The sequence below is a fragment of the Macrobrachium rosenbergii genome, chromosome 21 (genome assembly GCF_040412425.1).
Source record: "Macrobrachium rosenbergii isolate ZJJX-2024 chromosome 21, ASM4041242v1, whole genome shotgun sequence".
Lineage (NCBI taxonomy): Eukaryota > Metazoa > Arthropoda > Malacostraca > Decapoda > Palaemonidae > Macrobrachium > Macrobrachium rosenbergii.
The window spans coordinates 49,628,412-49,643,272 of record NC_089761.1 but is presented as its reverse complement, the minus strand read 5'-3'; the positions used below and the strand labels follow the sequence as shown (position 1 = coordinate 49,643,272).

At 37.9% G+C, this 14,861-nt stretch overlaps 1 protein-coding gene across 1 annotated transcript in view; it reads left to right on the top strand.

Annotated features, from left to right (window-relative positions):
* Window positions 1-14,861, top strand: part of Sms (spermine synthase) — an 89,556-nt gene that overhangs the window by 6,897 nt on the left and 67,798 nt on the right. The gene's annotated exons all lie outside the window — the stretch shown is intronic.

Sequence of the window (14,861 nt, the reverse complement as noted above, 5' to 3'; positions counted from 1 at the left end):
TTATTTTAAAAAAACATACTCCTAAACTATTCAATAAATACAGACCATTTCAGCTTTAAATTGTACATACATCACATATTTTCATCTTGTTTATTAGGTTGTATTACTCTAGAAACAACCTTTTATCACAGTGAAGGATAAGTGCTACTTTTTTATTATTATGAAAGTGTTCAATCGATTTCCTTGCTTTCATTAGCGTTTAAATTACACACATACATAAAACCATAATCTATCGATGTTCACACTTTTGTTTGAACACGGCATGTTTCTATTTTTTATCAATGTGACATTTTTTTCTTGTTGGGGGTGACTTTAGAAAAGACGCACCACACGTTTCATTTCTTTTAACTTGCTGTAGTTCCGTATGGCATGGGACAACAGAGCTCATATTCATGGTCATGAAGTGACTTTCACGCACACTTAGCAAAAAGGAGTGATATTTCCAGCATTTAACAGAAATCACACATTGCATCTCTCTTAGTGACTTTATATGGGTGTGGATCTTCTGCCTTTCTGGGGACATATCCTACTCAAAAAGGAATCACAATTACCAGGTAACACCTTCTGCCTGTGAACTCCTTATATTAGCATAATTCCCTTGAATTTTATGGAGCACCCATATCCAGATGATATTGCTTGTTATACTGTGCCGGCAGAGACTGGTCTGCTGCATATACAAATTAGTACCTTTATTTAACAGTAGCGAACTTCATGACTTTTACTACATGTTATAGGCATGAAAATCCATATACAGAATGAATATCAAATTGAATATCAGATGTTTCTGGAAACATGATAATGGTCTTGTTTACATAAAGTGGCAGTATAAATACAAACTCAGAAATATTGTTGGGATAGTTTAGTCAATGGTTCTTAAACTTTTTGCCTAACGTCCCCCTCTGCATAATGTATAGATCCCACGGCCTGAGGTTTTTTGCCAGCTGTAATCTATAAACAGTATTTGTTGTCTATTTATATGCTATTATACTTATCATAACAATAAAAGACAATTCATAAACAGGATTCGCAAATTAAAATTAAAATTGACATATATTTTGACTTTTGTCGTAGTGTTTTGAGATAATAATTAGAAAATATATGGAAGCATGATAACGTTTTTAGCAATTTTGTAATTGACATCACAAATTGAAAAAATAATATGCACCATCTGGCAACTCTGCTTGCGCCCCCTAAAAGCTTCTGCTTTTTTAAGAATCACTGGTTTAGTCAATTCTTTTGCACAGTGAAAACTTAGAATAAAACTGCATAATTTAGGTTCAAAACTGAGGTTTTATTGTCAAGGATGTACTTTTTTGCCTGTATATAAACTTTAATGGTATACTTCAACAAAGCCCACCTCCCGCCTTTCGCAACCAACTATATATTTGCACATTTCATTAGTGTCATTTGTGTCGTAGTGTGTTGCGTATTGTAGACTGTATTTTGCACCTCTATTTAGATGTCTAATTAATGAGTGACAGGTTATTATAGGTTTTAATAAGTAGCTTTAAAATGGTGCTTTTAACAAGCGATTTACTCATTTCACTAATGAGTGAGGTGGTGTGTTTTCTTTTGCTTTGTCTCATTTTGAAATCGTCTTCGTTATTTAGAGATATTTACAAAGATTTCCATGCTTTTGTCACAGAGGCATTTTCTTTTTATTTGTCATCTGGAACGTCCCTGTTTTTTCCTTTCAATCTAACGCGTGATTTTGTCCTAGGGAAGCGTTTCCAGGCTTTTGCCTTCACGAATCTTCCTTGCGTTTTAGTCTTGAAGCATTCACATTGTCAACATCTGGATGCGTTCTTGCGTATTTGTCTTCGGAAGCTCCTACATGTTTTTTGTTTTCGGTAAGATTCCCTGCGTAAATTCTGGAAATCCCCATGTTTCATTTAAAAGTTCCCCTGTCTTTTTTTTTTGTATTCTGGAAGAATCTCTGGTGCTTTGTATTGTCTTTAAGAGGAGCTTCTCTTTCTGTTTGTCTTTTAGAATTATGCAAAAATCAGTGACAGAAATTTTCCCGTTATGTTTAATGAGGATGAGATTTTTCATGGGACAAATGATTTGACAGATCTGGTTTAGAATACCAGAATTTTATGATTACCTTTCGCATTTTTTCAACAGACATGTAGATATATTGCAATTGAAAAGCTGCTGAGAAATTTACGTTGGCTAATGACTTATATTTAGGTACCCGTATGTAAGGTTCCAATAGAATATAATAATTTATGTAATAAGTAAATAATGTTTTAACACGCGCACACACACACAGGCACACAATATCTGAGCGGCTTCCCTCGCCAGCGTGAGAACCAAAGTTGATTTCTGGAACTCTGTTAAGTAAATTACATACCTGATACTTAGTCGATTTTGGTAGATTGTAGACAGAGCGGAAATGGCCATGAGACTGGCAGCCTCATCCCAAGTACTACTTGTTCAAGTCTGCCTAGCCAAAGTACTTAAAAATCTGGAAGAAACACAAACAAACTTGCTGACTGACAGGTTAACTTGCCATTGCAGTAGCCTAATCACACTGGACTAGTTTTTGTGATGTTCGGAAGTTGCTTTTAGATAATGCAGGTTCACTTGATTCAGAAAGATATTTCTACGGAAATATAATTTTGAATATTTGTGTAATGAAACTACGTAACAGAATTATTTGATTTTCTGCCAACATCTGACTGCAATCAAATAACAATCTCACTCTAAGTGCTGCCTAACTACTCTGTTCATGCTGGTATCAGTACGGCAGTCCGGACATACCTAAGGTTGAGAATGGAAACAAAATCTTCTCTGTATAAGGTGTAGGAAAGTAAATAGTCGCAAGCCTCATCATTTCATCCTTTTCACAGACAAATATATCCATATAAAGACAGGTATGCGCTTAGAATGCGAAAAGGAAAGCTTTTCATATTCACAAGGAGTCAAGTTCGAAAATGAATAACAGTCCACAGGGATACTTTATACGGTGTCGGGTGAATACATAAGGAACAGACTCGGTTGGAGGTTATCACATTTAAACAGACAGAAGCTGTGCTGTTGTAATAGACTGCTATTGTAGACTTATCTTCACAGCAAGTATGAGGTTATGAACAATCGTAGTCCATTTTCCATATGTTTAATCGTGCCTTTTCTGTGCCCCTTCATGACGCCATTTCTTTAAAAAAAATTTCAAAGAATTCCCCGAATCTCGACACAAGTGACACCCAGGTCTTGAGGTCAGGGCTTCTTTGAAAGTGATGCTTAAGAATTTATATTCCATCTGAGATTTTATTAACGATATCTTTACATTTGTTTTCCTAGATTTGTTGAAAAGCGGGAAATGTTCTTTTGCTCTCATTTGTTTCCATTTAGGTATTGTCACAGAGAATTCCTTAATGTGGTTGATCAGTTAGCTCTGTTCTTACTTGTTTCATTAACAAAACAGAGACCTCTTATGTCTTCGGCCAAGTAGGCGGAAACATGGCTGATAAATTTTTGGGGCCATCGGCGCCTTTCTTTTTATATTTTACTCACATTTTTCATGCCGCTGCAAGCTACTTTATAAAAAGGGGACATGACTAGATTCCATTTAGACGTTACTTTAAACGTAGAAACAGTGCTGAGAGTCACACGAGCATAATCATTACATGCAAATCTGTTTTGTTTCAGTTATGAAACCTAAATATGTTAAATGAAGGTCAGCAACTTAATGTTTTAGTCAAGATTATCAAAGTCAAGTTTATAATCTTTTCAGAAGTTAGACCGAAATCTACCTAGGAAAAATTATAAAGTTCATAAAGAAATGTAGGTCAAGTATATAAAATTTTTTTTTTGTCATTAAACTTAAATCTATGAATAGCTCCGTCATTTGCAGAGCTGAATCCTCAGTGTTGCCTACCGCAAACCAGAAAGACGCTCCTAAGTCTTGAAACAGCCAAGATCTAAAGACTACACAACGGCATCGAGATCAGACGACGTATTGTCTTGAAGTTTTTCTTTTTCTTTCTTTCTTTCTTTCCGAGAACTGTGATACAAATCGTGACAAGGAACAAACGGTAGCTTCGTTAGTGTACTGTTATTACTGAAGTTAAAAGACAAACGACGCGAATTATGTTTTGAAAAGATCATTCATTTTTTTCACCGTGAAATGCCTTTTCATAGAATTCGCCCCAGCCCCCACAACTTGCCTCACGTAAAATATTCGTGCTTGGACTTCAGTTGTGATCGTTTGTATTCTTCAGAAGTCTGAGATCAGATATGGGACTTGAGTGTGTTGCTTTACAGATAATTCCCACGACGTGCCGACCTTTTCATAACAATATTTGTTTGCATATGTTATATAGTTCTACGCGTGCGTTCGTAAATATACATACATAAGAACTTCCTATCAGTGAAAAATAATGAGATGAAACAAGATGATAGATATTATGAAATATACAATTCTTCGAAATTCTCATTTCGGTGTTCAGTCACACTATTGGAATTGCCATCTTCTGGTTTATTGGTCTATTTTAAGAATACTTGAGATAATCGGTCTATTCTAAGAATATTTGAGGTAATCAAGAATTTTCTCAGTTCCCATTACCTATGCAAGAACAAATTTGATTTTCTCAACCTGCTGATCATTGTTTCTTTCACCAGATGGCCGTGACACTCACTATCCACAGAAAGGGGAGTCCTTTAGGCCGATGTGTTTGCAAATAACCAGAATAATAACTCCTTAGTCTACATTCCTGCTTTCTTGGATAAACTGACTAGCCGAACTTTTTGGAAGCAAAGACTCAAGTGATATTTTTCTTTTGCATTTTGTGAAGACTGCTGATTACATAGCTCTTAAACTCTCTATGATTTTTTGTAAGCTGGCAAGAATGGATTTTTTGCACTCTTTGGAGAAACGGGTGGAACTTCATTAGCTAAATTTGGGAATGGTTACTCAAGCTCTGCCAATCGCACCCAACACAGTAACTTCATTTATCTAAAGGTTTTGAATATCTGATGAAAAACGTCTGAAATGAGTATATTCTCACACTGCTTGAGAACTGAAGCTCTTCAATTCTAAAACTTCTACTCAGCACTTCCTAGATCTGTTTTTCTCAAGGCCTCCTAGGCATATATCCTTTTCAAGAGTCTGTTCTCTCACATTCTGCTTTTATTACCAGACCGTCTCTTTATTCACTCAGATCTTGTGATCGCTCGGTCGTAATTCGTGGCTTCTTACCCTTTCAATATTTTCTACTTGACGTATACTCAGCAGGAAATTCATCTCGGCTTACAAATTCCACGCATCATTATTGTAATATATTTTTTATTGATTTAAACACGTCAGTTTTTAGGTCTGTAACATTCATCAAAGATACTTTTACTGTATGCACAGTAAAGATTAAGTCTAATTCAAAGACTTGGAATAATACCGCAAATCTATCTTGAAGACAGGTCCTATGTTTTAGAGAAATTATTCCACAAAACGAAAATGCTTTTGGATTTAAACGTCTTTTGACTTAATATCATTACAGCATTACCACTGGACTGAAAGATCGTCAGACAAAGATGTTGTGAATGATTTAAAGTACTTTTCTACAATTTTTCTTTTATGGAGCAAAGGGTCTAGGCCTCTGCTGTCTCGTGTGACGGTGTAATAGAGAGAGAGGTGTGTTGGGGGCGGGTTGCCAGAAAATACCACCAGTAATGCACGCAAGCATGACCAATAAGCAGGGAAAACCATTGCCGTGCTGTGCATTATGAACTGCATTGGTTAACGCGAGGTTATGCAAATTCGTGTTGCTTAATCGGTTATGGCTCTTTCCCGCTCAAAGCATCAAATAATCTGAAATTTTTGAAGCACCCTCCCATACCTCGGTCTTTGCGCAATCATTTATTGTACTCATAATTTTAACAGCGGAGTCTAAATTAGTTTAAATAATCTTAATCGTGCGTATCTTATCTTAATGACAATCCGGAGCTGGTGGGGTGCATGGGGTTAAGATTGTGACTTGGCGCAATTCAAGCATTCATTGTTCTCTTGCTGACTGGGTTATTTTTATCTTGTTCTTTGTTTGCATTCCTCTTACTCCGTCCTTTACTGCTCTCAAAGTCAAGGGGGAAAGCCGGTTTCCTTTCGTGTTAAGGGAGTATTTTTCACTTGGTAACGCTATGTGAGAATGTATATAAAAAAGTCACTGGCCACTTCAATTTACAGTTAAGTAAAACTAGCCACTTCCATTGTATGTGCAGTAAGATGACATGAAGATTTTAATCGTCCGAGGGAGCATTACTTTCAAAAATGTTTCTGCTTTCCACGAAATCGTAGTCAAAAGCATTCAGTGAACAAATGAATGACGGTCATGACGTCAGTCAGAATGACCGAACAGTAGGCTAGTGGTCCGGTAGTCAGAACAGCATTTCAAACTTTTAATGCTTGTTCATGCTTCCCTGAGTTACTGATACCTTGACTGGGTGATGTTTTAGATTTGCATTCGAATCAAGTCCTTCCAAATCCTAAGCAGCATACGGAATCAAACTACGCTGTCTTGATAAAACTACAGCACACGAGAATTAATGCTTGTTTATGCTGTTATGTCGAAAGACACTAAACGATTGGTAAAGGATACAAGGAATCGGCTTTTAATCATTTTGACTGTCTTTTATCAATAGCTTTTTATTTCAATGGGCTGTCAGTGGGGTATCAACATTTTTCTTTACGCGAAGTCCGGGTCTGAGTAAAAAATGGAAAAAGAAACGTTAGGGAAAAACGTGGTTCTTAAGCCTAAGGAGAGAGAGAGAGAGAGAGAGAGAGAGAGAGAGAGAGAGAGAGAGAGAGAGAGTGCTCCTTAGCTTGTCAGTGTCGATGTGATGGCTGTTACTAGATTAAAGCGGCCTTGTGCCATATCGGATTCTTACTCCTTTGAGCGACCCGTAAGTTAGGCAGATAGTGGCCCTCAAAATTAGATAGTTTAGTAAGAGTCGTCCCGAGTACAGTACATAGTTCATGATCACTTCTTTACACATTTACTCGATTTTTGTTTCCTATAACAAATGCGCGTTTTCATTCAGATTCCTTCTCGTTTGGTGTGCAGTGCATGAATCTGTGTGTACACACGCGCAAATATGTACACACTTCCATATATTCACTGAGGTAGGCATTGTATTTTACTTTTGATATATAAAAATCTAGGAACTTATGAAGCATTTGCATATAAGCGTTTTTACATTACTGTATACTTCTTTGTTTGAATTTGTAAAGTTTTGGGGGGACCGAAGAGAGTACACAAAAGAAGTCCGGTTTCAGGACAGTGAACTGGGTATTAACCCTCATATGTGTTTAAATTTAGGAAAGTAACTCTCTCTCTCTCTCTCTCTCTCTCTCTCTCTCTCTCTCTCTCTCTCTCTCTCTCTCTCTCTCTCTCTCTCTCTCTCGCATAATGCTCAACCGAACAGCATACACAATACCACTCAGAAAATCTTTTCACACAGTCTTCATCGGCATTGAACCTCCGCAAGGCATACTGGGTTGACATCCAGCGCCTCTTATCGTCTATTGATTTGGATGAATTATTAAGAAAGAAGTCTTGCACTGAAATCCTTCAGTGTTAGAATCTACTAGACTTTAGACATTGCTAGACAAGACAACCTGCAGAATTCCGAGAGGCCGGCGCGTCTTATTTCGGCAGAAAAAGCGGAAACTGTGAACTCTGAAGTCGGCATCTGACAATAACAGCCGAAATACTGCAGACAGAACAAAGTCCAATAATTCTCTCGAAACCGAAAACAAGCAGAGGAAAACAAGACCCAGATCAGTTAATATACGAAATAACCAGAAGTTCTTCTCAAACCACGCAAACATCAAAATTCGAGAGTGGAACTGGCTCCTCAAAGTCAGAGGACACCTTATCACATCAGAACAGATTTGCGAATGCCTGTCGGAACAGTAAACTGATCAGTATACTCGGCCCCAGCCTCAAATCACAAAACAAAAGACCCAATTACATTCTTCGATTTAATTGGCAACGGTCCCCCGACACTACGAGAGATCGTTGCTACTACACGAAAAAAAAATTGAAAAGGAAAACGAAATTCTTAGAATTAATCGTCTGACCAATAACCAACATGAGTGTATTCCTGGAAGACTCATGTCACAGCAAATCTGCCAGAGTTAATCAGGAACCTAGAGTCGGGCAGTGAGCAAAATTAACACTATCTCGATTGCTCCAAGGCCTTTGACAAAGTTGGCCATTTCCTATACTGTAAAAAGCTCAAAGAAAAACCGACAGATGGACCTGTCGGGGCCTGGCTGCACGAATTCCTTTCAAATCGAACGCTTCAAGCATCAGGTGAAGGCGCATAATCCTAACCAGCCCAAGTCATATCAGGTGTCTCGCATGGAACTGTTCTTGGCCCTGTTCTCGTCATTATAATGATTAGCGATTTTGATATCTACCTGCAAAGCTTATTTAAATCTTTATTTGACGAAGATTCCCGTGTCTCGGCCTTAGCAATACGTACATGAAAACTGAATAGTTGCGACTTGCAAAATGTCTATCCCTAGGCGCAAACAAATAAAGCAACCTTTAAGGGGACAAGTTAGAACACACAAACTTTGGTACAAAAATTTTTAAAAACCTCAGTCATTATCATCACCCAGATGGAAATGTCATTACAATAAAGAACAAATTGAAAGATCTTGTATCGTGATAAACTCCGACGACTTAACATGGTCTATTCGTATCGACAGAAACATAGCGAACTGTCGCAAACAGCCGACATGAATACAATCCTTACTTTTTTCAAAAAGATATCACAATAAATTTCCCTTGTTATGAGTGACTGATTATACCATTCTAGACTGTTGCTCCTCAGTATGGTACCCAACCCAAACTAACAATGACCTAATACTGTGGACTTCATGACTATAGTTCTTCGTTGGACAAGTCGGTAGAGTTGTCGGCTAGCACTCTGCTAGGCCCGAGTTCAAGTCTCCGGCCGGCCAATGAAGAATTAGTGGAATTTATTTCTGGTGATAGAAATTCATTTCTTGGTATAAAGTGGTTCGGATTCCACAAAAAGTTGTAGGTCCCGTTGCCAGGTAACCAATTGGTTCTTAGCTACGTAAAATAAGTCTAATCCGTTGGGCCAGCCCTAGGAGAGCTGTTAATCAGCTCAGTGGTCTGGTTAAACTAAGGTATACTTAAGTTAGAGTGTATTTCATATATAAAATATCTTGAACTGCTTAATATCTGCATGGATGAAATGATGCGATAAGTCAAAGAAAATAAATTAGATGTAAAGTCGTAAAGGAAATGAATGTTGAAGGGAGTATGGAATGACTGACGTTTTCAAATGGTGCAGTAGTGAGAGAGTTTGGTAGTTGTGAAAAAGTTTGGAAGCAGTCGTAAAAAAGCTGAGAGTAAATGAACAAGATTAAAGTAAAAAGGGAGGAAGATTGGAAGTGTCTGATACATATCTGAGAGTAAGTGTAGCAGATGATGGTAGGATGTGATAAGAAGTGATTCACATAAAAAGAAGCAAGGAAGGAATGCAGCAGGGTGCGTACAAAAGATCTGAGACACTGGAATGTCATTGGAAACCAAGGCGGGACTGTATGAATGTATTGTTGAGTAGTCTCTCGTGCGGAAACGAAGTGTGGATGTTAAAGCTGAATAAAAGCAAAAAGGTTGAGGCTGTTTAAATTAGCTGCTTTCATAGTGTATGTGCTGTAATAAAAAAAAAAAGTTAAATGGGTGAGCTGTAGAAAGCGAGTAAAAGGATCATGATATTTACATACATACACCACACACATATCAATAAATAAATATAAAAATAAATGTGTATATATATGTATGTATATACATGTATACATACACGCACCCACACATACGTACATATATGTATGTATATATATACATATACATATGTATATATATATTTATATGTATATATACATACTGTACATATATGTACGTATGTGTGGGTGCGTGTATGTATGTATGTATATACATACATATGATATATATATATATATATATATATATATATATATATATATACATATATAACAGATATATATAATATATATATAAATATATATATATATATATATATATATATATATATATATATATATATATATATATATATATATATATATATATATATATATATATATATATATATATATATGACACATTCAGAATAATTGTAAGCTAAAAACAGGTGGCGTTGTATAAGAAGGATTGGCAACAGGATGTGCACTGTTATGAGAGGAGAGAGAAAAAGGATTTCCGGCTGTGTCGATGATGCATTCCTGCCCTGCCGGGAGAACTTGATTAAGGATGTAATGGAGTGGAGATTACCAGGTGTGAGTCGCTGGGTGAAGGGATGGATGTCACTATCCACTGCATAAGTATGGAGATGTTTTCCTACCGGTTGGTTGCTATGGTGACAAGATTTCATACGTTGCTAAGGTGAAGGATCCACATCACTTCCTGTGGCGATAGCTTCCCATCATTTCCTCTATAAGTCTACAAGTGTCCTCCTGTCCCCGTGGAGATGGGGTCCTCATATGTCCAACAAAGGTGTCTCCTACTATAGTTCCTGTGGAGATGGGTTCCCTTGTATTTAAATGATAATATTCCAGAGACATAGGCTTTCATCGGAAACCGTGGTTATGGGTTTCCTTTTGTTCTAATTCAAATAATTTCACCTTGGACGCCCTGGCAATTGCTACTTATAGTACCAGAAAGAAAATCTGATTGCAGAACTAAGTGATTTTGTTTCTGGGCGGAATGGGTCGTGGGCGACGAAGACTCTCTCTTGAAATTTTCTATTATGTATCTTGAATGCTTTTCAGGTTATGTTTCGTAATTAAGATAAAAATTCTGAAACCTTTTATATTCCTTTAGTTAGCAGTCCAAGTCATACTCGAAGACACGACGAAAGACTTAACCAGCACATCATTAAGGTTACACTGATGTTATAGACATAATGTAAAAATGAAATATTTAAGGGCATATTGGTGAAAAACTGGCAACTACCTCAGAGATACTTAACTTACTTTTACTTAAGGCTTATAATTAGTTACCAGCACCACTACTGTCCAGATAGCAGGGGTGTTTGAAATCATGTTTTAGGAATGTTTTTCATAAATTCCCCCTCCCCCTCTCTCTCTCTCTCTCTCTCTCTCTCTCTCTCTCTCTCTCTCTCTCTCTCATGCTGCTGAACAACAGCACCGTGGAATTAGTCGAAAATGATGAGTAGAAAATATTACACCACAAATCGCTGCGTTGAACCAGAAAGCTGTATTTAATGGCGATATTTGTTAGTTTGCTATCGGAATGCCTTGCTGAGGCAATAAATGAACCTCCCGTTTAAGAACAAAGGTTTTAACATATAAAAGATGAGAAATGATTTCCCCGATATTTCATTCGGTGTAGGTCAAAAGGACAAGTTGTGTCAGGTGAATGATGTTTAACATGCCAGAACGAAATGCCTTTACAGTATGGGTAGACACGCACGAGGAAGCATGCATGAGAGAGAGAGAGAGAGAGAGAGAGAGAGAGAGAGAGAGAGAGAGAGCAATTGTAAATAGTGATGAACTTGAGCTGAGTCATCTATTTAACAGGATATAAAAAAGAAATAAGAAAATCAACAAAAAGTGTTTGGTTTTCGGCACGACGAGGTTTTCCCGCAAATGCACCCAAATAACCCTTTGAACACCACGGAGAAAAATCCCCTTTCTTTCACAGTTGATACTCGTGATTTTGCATTTGATATTGTTCCAAACATAGGGACCATTCTTTAATTCTTTTTCGAATATCCCAACAGGTCATCCTTCCAAGAAGGCACTGTCATGTACAACAAGACAAAAGGTGCGGTCGCGGCCCAGAGAGAGGGTGCTGTGCTAGTAGCAATGGGCATACATTGCTTCTCTCCACCTCACCCGATACAAATCCTTATTTTTACCTTTTGCTTTAATTAGTAGAGCAAGGTGGTGGGAAAAAAGGGCAAGCAACAGATTTGGCATGAGAACTTTTACTACCCCCATAAATCAAAATCAACCTCAGCAACCTCGTTATATGGCTACTTCCAAGATGGCTGACACTTCTCCAAAATGGTGGCAAATTTCCTCTATATTTTAAATATTTCCATTTCATAAGTCTGTAAAATATTGAATGTGTCCATATAATGATTATGAATTCATATCTTATTATTCTTACTGTCATTAAGAGATCAACTGAACCCACCTTTCCAATATGGCCACCATTTTTAGCAAGTGCAGCTGCAGAGAGTTGTGCAGCCAAGCACTTACATCTGCCATGGCATTCTTTCTTACATCCACACTTAATTAGTTCTTGGCAAGGTTCTGCTACTGCTGGCAAATCTGCTCGGTATGAATGCTGGGCACTATCAGTCTGTTGCCGTCCCAAATGTCTTGGCCTGAGCATTGCTGGACGGCACACTAAAGACTGGCTCCAAATGTGCCTTGCTTGAAAGGCAACTCTCTTGCAATGCTCTCTTGGAACGGCCCTTGTATGGGGAATGCAATCAGAAGCTCTTTGCTTCCTTGCAAAAAGATCAAGTCTAGCCTCATTTACATCTTTACATGAAGAGCTTCTGTCATACATTAGCACCACAAGCTCTTCAGTGATTTACAAGGCTTTATCTTCTACAGCTGATGGTGTCGATCTTAGTTTGGTGAAGGTGGGTGTGACACTTTGTTTCACAGTCCATGTTTGCCGTGCAAGCTCCTTCCCCTTTCCATGAAAGGCAGACACTGAGTCACACCCACTAAATTCATGAAAAATAGGGAGGACTAGGACTTTTGGTCCCTTGGCTGCTGGAATTTTGTCCCTAGTTTGTCCAAACCAATTTTTTCCATGCTAGTTATTGCTATGACGACAACGTCAGTGTCTGAGCTGCATATAATTGCACTTGAGATGTCTTCATGCTTTGCAGCATGTAAAAAGGCTATAGTGTCTGCTTCTTGTAGGTCAGCAGTGTCCTATTCAGCTTTGCTACAAAGTGCAGCATTCCCTTTGGTAACAACAATGCATGTTGTATCATCCGCTCGAGATGAAACAATTATTCAGCCAAGTGTGCAAATAATACAGTTTTGTTCTGGTCATTCCTAAGGAAGTTGGCCCAATTACCGGGAGTTTTCGCAGTGTTGATCACTGCAGTAACTCTTGTTTCTCTTTTTTGTCTTGTGTTTTCATATTGCCTCCCTATATATATCAAGTGCAATGTGCACTTGTTTGTATTTCAGTATGAGCCTCTGCATCTTGGACAGGAATTCATCTTTTGCATAAGACTAAAATATAGACCACTCTGTTGGTCATGGATGTCTGATACTTGATGTTCTAGTAGAGACAGTAGCTATGACTTGATGCCCTGATGCATCTGCCCATTTTGTGCCAGTGATGATGGGGAATTTTGATTTTCATGTTGAAAGAACACATTTAAAGGCCCTATTGTCTATTCTGGCATGAGATGAAGAGACATGAGAATAGATTATGGTCTTCCTTTATGGTTTGCAATGACTGTTTGCACTAGGATTCTGTAGCAGACATCTTGAAACTGAACAGTAAAATTCTGTTCTTGTCTGCTGGCTCATAGAATCTGCTTGGTGTCTCGAATCTCTCAATAAAGTTTGTGAATTGTGCCTTTTTCAGTGTCTTAATAGATTTAAAGGATTCACTAACTTTGCTGTCCATAATTTCACGACTGTCTAGCACAATAAGATTCTATGAATCTCCCTCAAAAGGGTTGCCCATTTTTTTTATTACTTTTCTTAGATTCTCAACCATTTCAAGAAATCTTTTCTGCTTTCCCTCTGATTTTGGATCAGCATCACTTCTAGTCTCAAACTCATCAATCAGGTGGCTTTCTTCAGGACCAGCCAGTGCCCACATTTTGATAGCAATCTGTATCTACACAAAAGCCAATACTCCACCATCTCATTTCACATAAGTATTATACTACTCATGTACATAGTCTTTAGCCATTGAGGAAAAAGGCTGAGTGTTTTTCTGAACAGTGAAACTTCCCTTTGTAAATTCAACAAATGTCATTCTGGAGAGCCCCCATGTCCCTCAAATGAATTGAAAACCACCTGGCATGATGTATATGGTCAAGTGCAAAGAAGAAAGGAGTTCCTGCAGCACATCTTTGTACAAGTTGAAATTTGACTCCCAGTATGATCTGATGAAAAGGAAAACGAGTACAAATTTGACTCCCAGTATGATCTGATGAAAAGGAAAACGAGTACAAATTTGACTCCCAGTATGATCTGATGAAAAGGAAAACGAAAAGCTCTAGCAGAAGCACATGATTCCAAAGGTAGAATTGTGAGCACTCTGACTCTCGGTTTCTGACCCAGTTTTCAAAATTCAGCTCACTTCCTTCTGCATCCTGGATATATGCCATATAAAAAGCTGATATAAACTGCAGGCTGTCACCTGATGGGCTAGACATGTCCCCTTCATATGTAAAGCAGAGATAAATGAATCTGCTGTTCCAGGAGCAGCTATTTCTGCTTCTGCAAGAGCACCAGACCAACCACTGTCTTTCAAAAGATCACCAAGAATTTTAAATGCTGCCATTTCTAAATGCAGCCCTCCGAATATGACAGCCATATCACCCTACTGCAAAGTCCATTCCCATTGGATTTGCTTGGCAATTGCAAATAGTGGTTGATCAGCTGCTAGAACTGGGGTTTGGCCAGGATTGAGAAACTTTGTGGTTGCTCTTGCAATATCTATGGCATGTTTGATCATTGCAACTGAAAGAGAGGACTCTTGAAAAAGAGGCAACATTGATGACAACCTTATTTCAAAGTCATACTCAGGAGAAATGTGTTTAGATAGCGCAAATTGTTGGTGTTCCAC